Source organism: Chelonia mydas, chromosome 10, assembly GCF_015237465.2.
Source record: "Chelonia mydas isolate rCheMyd1 chromosome 10, rCheMyd1.pri.v2, whole genome shotgun sequence".
Taxonomy (NCBI): Eukaryota; Metazoa; Chordata; order Testudines; family Cheloniidae; genus Chelonia; species Chelonia mydas.
Genome location: NC_051250.2, coordinates 756,692 through 767,820, shown reverse-complemented (window position 1 = coordinate 767,820; position 11,129 = coordinate 756,692). Strand labels below are relative to the sequence as shown.

The window sequence follows — 11,129 nt, the reverse complement described above, 5'->3', positions numbered from 1 at the left end:
GCTTTAGTCGCGGTCCAGGGCGTATTAGTGCCACCAGTCAGCAGAGAGCTCAGCTCCAATGTGCTGTCACTTCAGCTGACGAGAAGCTGGCTTTCCAGGAGCCTTTGTGGTGTCTAGGACCTCAGCAAGCCTCCGGGGGCCGGCGGGGGCATTGACAAACCGGTGCACAATCCAGACTAATGGGGAGGGGGGCTGTGTCCCCCATGCACGTTACCTGGGCTGCCCTTTGCAATGCTTTGCTGCTGTAGCCTACAGCCTGGACTGCTCACAAGCAGCCCCTGGCATATAAATACTCCCAGCTACGTCTGTGTGTGAGGTGCAGCCAGCAAGCCACGCCTGGGCTCTCACCTGCCTTCGTTATGCTGCAGAGTGACCCCAGCACACGCAGTCTTGGATTTCCCCCCAGAAATGTGTGTCCTGCCCTGCCCAGGCCTCTCCTGGACAGTACACACATATTCAGTACCAGCTTATTATTTTAAATAGAGTACCCAGGCACTCCAACGGCCACACACCGGAATAGATAAAACACGCAAACAGGTTTATTAACGACAAAGCGAGAAATTTTAAGGGAGTCCAAGTAGTGAGGCATAAAAGTCAGAAATGGTTAAAAGAAAAATAAAGATCAAACACTGGTGCCTAACTTAACAAACGATGTTAGATTCAAAGCAAAGTTCTCTCACCATGTGCTTTCAGCAGCCTGACTGACCAGACTCTCAGGTCAGGACCCCTCCCCCAACGTCCAACGGCTCCTTCCTACGTCTCTTCAGGTGCAGTGAATGTGATGAGCAGGGAGGGGGGAGAGAGAGATAGAAGGAGGGAGGGGTGTCTAGGGGTGTTTGTCCCTTCTTTTTATAGTCCTGTCCCCACTTTGAGAAGCATTTCCAGCTAGGAGCAAGGCGACAGGCAGTCTGTGTGGACGGGAACTCCATGCTATTTCTTTGCTAAGATGTAGATTTTTGCTCTGCCCCCTTTCCTGCCAAAGAGTGGGCAATGCGCAGGTAATGGCCCATCAGCCTTGTTTACACCTGGCTGAGACATCAGCTTGACTTTTCTTTTGGTCACTCCCCAGTCATCTCTGGAAACACACTTTTAGTTGTGATCTCAGCTTGTGTATAACTTCACACACAACGCTGCTACGTGCATTTTGCCATGATATTACTGATCAGCAGATGATGAGGTTTTAAATGCTACCTCACATGGCATGGCCTGTACAAACATCATTACAACAGCGTGCAGGGTGTGAGCACAGGGGCACACTCTGACAGGGGGCACAATGCTCAGACTCTGCACAGGCAGGGCCACAAGGCTCTCACCACGGGGCCCGCTGGGTGCTTTTCCAACGCGGGCTCCAGCTCTGCCTACAGCAGGGACCTACGCCGCAGCCTCCCTGTCGCTTGCACAGCACCCCTGGGATCAAGGGCAGCGTCTCTGCCTTGACTGGGGCTCCAGCTCCCTGACAGCCGCGCTTCTCTCTGCAGGAACACAGCGAGTTTACGCATCTCCCTCCTTTACTCAGAAGCGGGCCCAGGTCTCTGTCAGTCCCTGCAGGCTCCTGGGCAGACAGCCTGCGGCTGCAGCTCTCTGCTGAGAGCAGCACACCGCAGGCAATTACCGCCCTGGAGCCCAGGATCCCAAAGGACTTTACCAATGGCCAGGGCAGCAGGGGCATCCCTTTCCCGCCACTACACTGCAGTGAAGGGGCGAGAATGAGACACCCCCTTTCCATCTGTGACACCAGGCTAGATCGGAACCCAGGTCTCCAGAGCCCTGAGCCTGGACAGAAGACTGATGTTCCAGTGAGGAGCCAGAGGGAACCTCCCCTGGGATATTGGGCCACGTCTTATTTAATCCCGCCTCCGCTCATTTGGTTCCTGTTCTGCAGGGCCCCACTGTTCCTCCATTGCTGGCTTGTGCAGGAGACCTCTGGGACACTGAGGGCTGAGGCTGGGGAATGGTGGGGAGCTCACTGCCGGGCCATTCCCAGCTAGGAATGGCCAAGACCCTGGGGGACAGACTGCCCTGAACCCAGCAGGTCCTGGGTGAGGCCAGTGGGACTATTACTTCTCCAGCACAGCCGTCTCCTGTTTCCCCTGGGCTCCCCCTCTGGCCAGAGCCCAGGACTTGGGAGGAGAAAAGAAAATGTCTCTTGGAGACACCGTCCATCCCGCAGCCGTGCCTCCCGGAGCAGCACTGTGCCCCGCTGATCACCACAGCAACAGGTGGGGGAGCTGCGCGTCTTGCAGTCTTGGACAAGCTGGATCCAGGTGACCCACTGGGCATGTTCCACATGAGAACTGAGCAGCCATGCAGATGCAGCAGCCCCGCTGGTGGCCCTCTGCAGCACCAGCCCCTCTCCCTTTGCTTCAGGTCTTCGAAACCAGCCCAACATGCCCTGCGACCAGCGTTGTCTGAGATGATACCACTCCAGGCCAGCCATTCCCAGGTGCCAAAGGCTTGTAACGGAGGTGCCAGGAAGGACCTGGGGGAAGTAATACAGGAGTCTGTAAGTGTCAAAGCATCTTTGGGTGAGGTGTGAAAACCCAGCCCAGCACCATCCCACAGGTTTGAAGCAGGACTCAGCAAGGCTGGAGGAGCAGGGCTCCAAGACAATAGGGGGATGCAGAGGTAGCCGTTAACGATGGCTCTTGGTTGCTGCTGCAATCTAACAGCAAGAAAGGAGAGAACCACCTTGACCAGAGCAAGAGAGACCCTGGCTCCAAGCAGGAGCAATTCAGTTTCCTCCAGTGCTGAGCTCTGCAGGAAGCAAGGGAGAGAGCAGCATCGCCAGAGCCCCATGGTGAAACTCCGTCCCTCACTTGCCTGACACTGGGCGGGATGACTATCAGGAGCCAGGCTCCAGGCAGCCAAACAGCTAAACCTGCTGCTGCAAAGAGACGCTTCGGGGGTGACATCATTGCAGTCTACGCGTATCTACAAGGGGAACAAATATTTAATAGTGGGCTCTTCACTCTAGCAGAGAAAGGTTAACCCCATCCAATGGCTGGACACCAAAGCTAGGCAAGCTGGAAATAAGGGGTCCATTTTAGCAGTGAACATAATGAACCCTTGGAACATATGGACAAGGGCTGTGGTGGAGTCTCCATCACTAACAATTTCTAAATCAAGATGGGATTTTTTCTAAAAGCTCTGCTTTGGGGATTGTTCTGGGGCAGGTCTCTGGCCTGTGGGTGCAGGAGGTCATACCAGATGATAACAATGGTCCACTCTGGTGCTAGAATCTGTGAAACCAATCCTCTATCAGGCAAGGGATGGCGAGGATGCGTTAGGAAGGCCATGTCACCCAAGCCATAGCAAGGGAGGTGTCTGGCCAGCTGTCTCAGTGCTACCCTTAATATGCAGTGTTAATGAAGGATACTATGCGGCAGGCATCCATGGTGAGGAGGTGAGGTGGTCATGGCCTGCCTTACGGAATTGTCTGAGATGGGGCAATGGCAATTGACCCTTCTCCACCATATCAGTGTGTCCCCAGTCCTCAATGGCTGCCTTTGTTTTCACAGCGGTTACGATCGGAGACCAGGAAGCCCAGTGGCATCCCTCTAACCTGCTCTCCAAGAGGACCGGCTTCTAGAGAACCCCCATTCTTCCTGCTGGGACAGGGAGGAAAACAGGGCCTGTGTTTTCCTTCCAATGTTTTTTGCAGAGTTCATGAAGATTTGTCTCTACAGGAAGCAGGGTCACACCAAGAAGGAAGATTTCACCAGAGGAAAATCTCTGGAACTCAGCACCCTGCTCCGGGGCAGGATTTCTCCAACTTTACCATGAAAACCATATTCACTGCCAGCGAAAATGAAACCAAACGGTATTGTTTCAAATGAAGAAATCTGCAATGTGAAAATGGACAATGTCACACATTCCTGGCTAATTCTGCACTTCATGGTAGCCCCAAAGATCTAGAGGTGGTAGAAAGCAAACTTTCAAATGAGGCAAAAGCTCAGTCCCGACATACCTAATATGTACCAGTTCCTAAGGCTGTAGAGCACGAAATGTGAACTCCTGACCAGGAAGCCTTTTCTGCGTCATTCCCAGGGATTTAGCTGGAAAGCGAACGTCTGAAACCCTGAAACTTTAAAATTTTTCTCTAAGAGAAAAGCTCTTTCCCTCCCAGCTTGCCTCATGCTTTTTCAGGCTACACAAGAATTTCAGGCAAGATACCTGGAAAAAGCTGCAGCTTTCACATTGACTTTCCTGACACCTGCTGTTAGAGACTCCACCGTGAATCAATGCAAAGAAACCTGACTCTTGAGACCTAAACCTTTCAGGAGGAAATGAGTCAGAATGAGAAAAAGACATAAATATAGACAGAGATAAGAGGAACTATAAATGGCAAAGAAGCCGAGGATGAGAGGGAAGTGGGGAATAGAGAGAGTTTCAACAACTATTATCAGACCAGTTCTGTTTACTTAGTGGTCATTCTAAGTTGTTTTAACCTCCCTATCTGTGATGGCAGAATAACAGTATAATCAACATCCCCTCAGGGCCAACCAGCCAGTCTCCTGAGAAGCAGTGCACACAGCACGTCATTCCTAAAATGCGTAAGAAAAAATAACCACATGCTGCAGCATGGTCATCATCTCTGCACTGCTTTAGCTGCTGTCTTGAAAGGCAAGGAAGCTTTGAATCAGCCAATTGCTTAGCTGAGAAATGGACATCATGGGGCTGGTAGATACGCTGGAGGGTAGGGATAGGATACAGAGGGCCATAGACAAATTAGAGGATTGAGCCAAAAGAAATCTGATGAGGTTCACCAAGGACAAGTGCAGAGTCCTGCACTTAGGACGGAAGAATCCCATGCACCGCTACAGACTAGGGACCGAATGGCTCGGCAGCAGTTCTGCAGAAAAGGACCTAGGGGTTACAGTGGACGAGAAGCTGGATATGAGTCAACAGTGTGCCCTTGTTGCCAAGAAAGCCAATGGCATTTTGGGCTGTATAAGTAGGGGCATTGCCAGCAGATCGAGGGATGTGATCGTTCCCCTCTATTCGACATTGGTGAGGCCTCATCTGGAGTACTGTGTCCAGTTTTGGGCCCCACACTACAAGAAGGATGTGGAAAAATTGGAAAACGTCAAGCGGAGGGCAACAAAAATGATTAGGGGACTGGAACACAGGGCAACAAAAATAATTAGGGGACTGGAACACATAACTTATGAGGAGAGGCTGAGGGAATTGGGATTGTTTAGTCTGCGGAAGAGAAGAATGAGGGGGGATTTGATAGCTGCTTTCAACTACCTGAAAGGGGGTTCCAAAGAGGATGGCTCTAGACTGTTCTCAGTGGTAGCTGATGACAGAACGAGGAGTAATGGTCTCAAGTTGCAGTGGGGGAGGTTTAGGTTGGATATTAGGAAAAACTTTTTCACTAGGAGGGTGGTGAAACACTGGAATGCGTTACCTAGGGAGGTGGTGGAATCTCCTTCCTTAGAAGTTTTTAAGGTCAGGCTTGACAAAGCCTGGCTGGGATGATTTAGTTGGGGATTGGTCCTGCTTTGAGCAGGGGGTTGGACTAGATGACCTCCTGAGGTCCCTTCCAACCCTGATATTCTATGATTCTATGGTATTTGTGGCTGCTGCTATCATTCAAAACCTTTCAAAGGATTCATGACTGAAACAGAGCCACAATACTTTGTGCCTTGACACTGCTGCTTCGGAAGGTCTGTGAAGCCTTTGTGTGTAACTCATGCCTGAGCTGAGAGGATAAGGGACATCAGAGGCTCATTACAACACCCTAAACCAGTAGCCAAATAATTAACTATGTCAGTAACACTCCCGCACAGACATCAAGAACCCACTAACAATATCCCAGACCTGTATCAGAAACCCGGCTCACACACTCTTGCAAGCAACGGGAGGAAAACTCTACTGCATACTCCTTCGTTTTTGGAGACAAGGCACCGATTCTGCCAGGACTTGAATCTAACCTTCAGGCAGTTTCCTTATGATTCACCATATGCTGGGAAACATCGCATGGCACTTCATGCTCCCATCATTTATTTGTATGTGCACAGTCTGCCTGTTCAGACACCTTCCCAGGGTTAGGATCCCAATCCAGCAAAGCAGGTAAGTATGTGCTTCTTTTTAAGCTATGAATAGTTCTACTGACTTGAGTAAAGGACGAGCTCTACGTGTTTGAAAGCTGGTCTCTCTGACCAGCAGCAGTCGGTCCAATAACAGATATCACCTCCCACATCTTGTCTCTCTTAAGCAGAGCTACTCACATGCTTAAAGTTAAGCACATACTTAAGTAATCTGCTGGATGGGGGCCATCACATGAGGAGGAAAAACCAGCGCTCAAGATGAGTGGATGTCCCTCTACCTTCTACCAAGGTGATGACAAGTGATGAACGCAGCATGGTGGGAGGAGAGAATGGGAGAGGCCCATATAGGTCCCAAAAATTGAACAGTGACTGGGTCCACGTATTGTAGAGTTAATGTCTAAGATTTGGTTTTTTGTATTTCTATATGGAAATTGACTGTATGTGAACACTTTGGCCGTGCTTTATAATAAAACAGAGATGGGATATTTTAGAGTAAAGCGATTAAAAGAGTTAAATAATTTTTGTGGAAAAATAGACTATTCCAGTTGACGGTAACTTTAATGTACTTGCAAGAGGGGTAAAAACTGAAGAAAATGTTGATCTGCTGATGCACAGAAGGCGCCTGTTGCTGACGGACAAAACTTGGAATGCCTGCGAATGAGACACCCCCGAATATCCTCCAGGGAAGGAGACAAGTGCCATCTCCTCCTTCCATCCAAGGACAGGAAGGAAGAGCGTCTTCTCAAATAAACATATTAAAACATGTGCAATGAAAGATATTTTGCTTCTTTAATTGATGTATAAATGGGTTTGCCTTGAAAGATAATGGTTACGTTTGCAATTGTAGTTTCAATTAGTTTTAGTAAAACTCCCTTTTATAACTGTTTAGAAGAAAAAGCATTCTTCATTCTGCAGTTGTGTATGTTTCAAATGTAAGGCCCATGTCAAATCTATAGACTGTTAACCCTAAAAGGCTTCAAAGCAAGGTTTTCTATTAAATAATATTTGGATAAAATGAGATGATTTTTTAAAGATTTTGAAACATTTTAATGAGTTGATTGGTTGTAAAGGTTTGGTATTTGTAAGCTTGCCAAGGTCAAGTCACACATGATGTTGCCTTTACATGGTTAGTTTTAAGTATGGTGTAACAGAGTGTTTACACTGATGATTAATGAAAGGTAAGATTGCCTAGGGTGCATTACAAGGCACGAGGGCCTTGCATTTAAACGCACAGAGGTCTAGACACCAATCTGCACAAGCAGGTTTCTGTGCCCGCCTGGAGGTAGTTTCAGGATTAGGACTTTAGTCTCCTTTGTTCCCCACTCATGAATGTGCCGCTTCAAGATTACAGCGATAAGCTTTGCTGGAAGTGAACATACTGAATAAGTGAAAAGACTCTGGGTGTAAGACGCTGGCTGATTGGCTCTTACAGGTAATTATTGATTATTCCTTTTTTCTGTGTATTAAAGACTCTTAAGGGTGAGCCAGCGAACCAAGTATGTTCCCATAACTTACTACAGAAGGCAGGGGCAGCTCTACCAATTTTGCCACCCCAAGCAGTCGCCGAATTGCACACTCCTCCCCCGAAGAGTGGCGGAGCTGCTGCCGAATTGCCGCCGCGGGACACAGACTGCCGCCCCATTCTGAATGCCGCCCCGAGCTGGTGCCATTGGAGCCGGCCCTGACAGAAGGTGCCTGGAAACACCCCAATTCTCTGCTATATTTGTCATGTAAGACACACAGTTAACCCCTCCAAGACCAGGGCATGGGCGCTCAGAAGCTAAAACTGCTAAAAATACTAATAATGGCCCAGCAACAGCAAAGACTGAAGATTTCACACATCTCTTACTGACTAGATCCTCTAAAGTGATGTGCCCAGCTCCTCCCAACCCTCTGCCCGAGAGCAGCACTGACTGTGGGCCCAGCTCATTCACTGCAATGATTTCCAGGAAGAATTTACAGCCCCTCTGTTTGTAATATAAACCAAACCCATCTGCTCCAGACATTCCCGTCACTGCTGCCATCCCCCAGCTCATCTCTGAACTGAAAGGAAAGAGAAAACAATTTAGGAAGAGAGACATTTGTAAGATTTCTATTGAAGACTCTCAATTCTCGGCACATCCCATGTGCAGCTGAGTTCCTGGGGGCGTTGGAGGGGGGAACTGGGCCCCAAGAGAGGGCAGGCACTGAGCTGAGTGAAAATGAAGTCCTGCACGTGGTGTGTGGGGACAACCAGGAGAACAGAGCACTAGCCAGTAGCAACACCCTTGCCCAGTGCACTATCTCCAGTACCCTGTTCACTGGGCCAGGCATCCTCCCTGTTTTGCCTTCCATGCGATCTGGTTTTTATCAGTGAAAGCAAAGAAACATCTTAGAGTTGCCCCACGGATGGATCTGTCTCTGAGACGCTGAACTGCTCCCAACCTTTAACTTCTCCATTGCTCTGGCTAAGGACAGTTCTCTGCATGGCGAGAAGGATTGTATTTACACTCTAAACTGGGGCCTGGCTAAACTGACACCATCCCACACAATGCTTCAGGATTCAGAGGCTTTTCTGGTCTGTTGATTTTTTTTATGCCTTCTGTTTGTACATTTAATGGGTTCAGGTCAAAGTTCCTACCATGATTAACACAAAAAGTAAAGGGCAGTACCTGCTGAATTGGATTTGACCCGTTCTCAGGGAGCCTGATACAGTGATGCTTATTCTAAATGTTAAACGCACTGGTCAGATTTCTGCTTACACCCCGCATTGCAAGCCAGGGCAGCTTCACAGCGCTGGGAGTTGTGGCCGATACGGGGCTCTGCTGCAGAAACGCAGAGCCAGGGCCAAACGCAGACGACAGTAGTAGGACTTCTCTTACACCTTCATCGGGCTCTTAGCCAGGCTGGGCCACCTCCAGGATAAAACCTAGAGGCGACACCCCTCAGAGATCGTGTGTGGCAGACCCATTACAGGCAGACTGCCCGCTCCCAGAGCTCGCCCTTTTCCCAGGAAGAGCTCTCGTTGGCCATGACTGCACATTGGGGCACACCTTCAGAACTGGAGCTCTGAGACTTTGCAAGTGTCCTTGCAAGACTTGCAAGAAACAGGAGGGCCACGGCTACCCAGAGCTTGGTCTCTTCCATGCACAGAATCAGAAATCTGGGAATGTTCTTTGGGCTGAACCTTCTCTGAAAACAACACGGATCGTCTGGGTTCTCAGCATTGTTCCAAGCCCCAGTATCAGCAGAAAAGGACAGACCCCCCGTCTGGCCAGGGACACATTCAAGTAAGTCAGATTCCCTTCCAGTGAGAAAGTGGTTCTTCCTCATCCTCAGTACCTGTTCTGACAGGGGTGTATCATGCTCACCTGCCTGCTGGGGCTGTTGGAACCAGGTTGGGCAGGGAAACGTTACTGGAAGAATCATGTTGTTCCTGGCACATGGTTCAGCTCGCTCCTGGCACGGCAGGTTTAGAAGCTAAATCGTTATTTTAAAAATGAGTAAACAGCAGACAGCAGAACCTTCCCTCTTTCCAGTTCAAACAGAGACCAAATAAACAGGAACACACACATTACAGGCAGCTGGAATGGCAGAGACTGTAACTGGCAATTAACTTCCCATTCACCCCCCCCAGATGCAGCCAGCAACTTCTTTACGGTTGCTGTGGGAGTCACCCATTTAATTAATGAAGTAATTGAGCACTCCTTTTCTGCTGACTGTCAGATGAACATGGCATTTCAGAGAGAATTTCCCATTCACCCTTATTTACCTTGATCTATGCTTCTCTAAGCAACACCACAGGCAGGCAGCACTGATGTAAACACGTCATCCTGGGACCGGACAGCCTGTGACCGAGCCATCACCTTACCTGCCAGACGTAGCTGCAGAGATTGCAGGCAGGGTTATGGGATTAACGTGTCTAACAAGCAACAAAGCCACGAGGATAATTCCCTGGCAAACGGTGCTTGCAGGGAAAGCAAAGGGGAAGACATCCTCCATAGCAGCCCAAACCACCTCTCCACTCCATCTGTATCTCACCATGAGCAGAACCTGAGACCACCAGCCGCTGATCAGGTCTCACGATGACAAGGGCCTGCAGCCAAGACCAGGGTTCTCCAAAGGGACCAGAAAGATCACAGCTCCAAGGAACCCTGTGGCTGGAGCCCCCACCAAGCTCACCTTCTGAGGCCAGGGGAGCCCAGAAGGGATGGCCCAGATCACGCCATGTGCAAAGCCCAGGCAGAGACCCTGCCTCGCTTGTTTCCTGAATCACAGATGGTGCCTCATTAGGCTCTAGGTTCATCTGCCATTGTTAGTATCACGCTGGGTAATAAAATCATTATTTAAGGGGAAGAGGCATTGGAACTAAACAAACCTGCCGACCCCCTCACTCTAATTCAGCCCAGCATGGCCAGGAGAAGAGAGCTGCTGCCCCGCATGCCTCCTGCCAGGAGGGCAGCCGAGGGAAAGCCCCCAAGGGCTGTTGGGCTGTTCACTGGGCCAGCGCTGTGAGAAGCGGCTGTGTATTCGTCACCGCCCAGCATGCTGTTTACCGTTCTCCTCAACACGCCCAAAACAATGTTTGCCAGCAACTGTAATTCAATAGTTCACGCCCCAAAAGCTGCATCACCGATGTCAAGAGTGACATGATAAATGCACTGCGTCCCCCTGGGGTTGGGGATGGGGGGAGCTGGCTCACTATTGCTCCAGTTCTTAATTACCCCTCGCTCTTTGAGTAAATCTGCTTTCTGGGACTCATATCCCAGCTGTGCTGCAATATTTAGTATCAATGTCTCCATGGAGCGTCACAAAAAGTCATATTGTTTTAAAGAACAAGCAGCCATTTGCCCCTTTGTGTAGCAGTAGGGAGCTCAGAGGATCAAATGCTAGGACTGGATCAATAAAGCTCTCACTAGATTAGACACACCAGGGTTCAGACTCAGTGTGTACGTGTAGCAGAAGTGCAAGTGAAAGGATGCACTGAGAATGTGCTATACACCAGGGTCATTAAACACATGACACACGGTGCCCACCCATGCCCCCCTGTCAGGCCAGGCTCTGGCCAGGCCAGCTGGTACACAGAAACCACCTCTG

At 49.7% G+C, this 11,129-nt stretch overlaps 1 long non-coding RNA gene across 1 annotated transcript; it reads right to left on the bottom strand.

Moving 5' to 3' along the window:
• Window positions 1–517: 517 nt before the first annotated feature.
• On the bottom strand, window positions 518–9,781 carry LOC114020356. Its single transcript, XR_003565196.3, has 2 exons — window positions 9,404–9,781; window positions 518–2,479 (listed from the first exon to the last, which is right to left on the bottom strand). It is a non-coding gene; the product is annotated as an uncharacterized LOC114020356 (long non-coding RNA).
• Window positions 9,782–11,129: the final 1,348 nt, after the last annotated feature.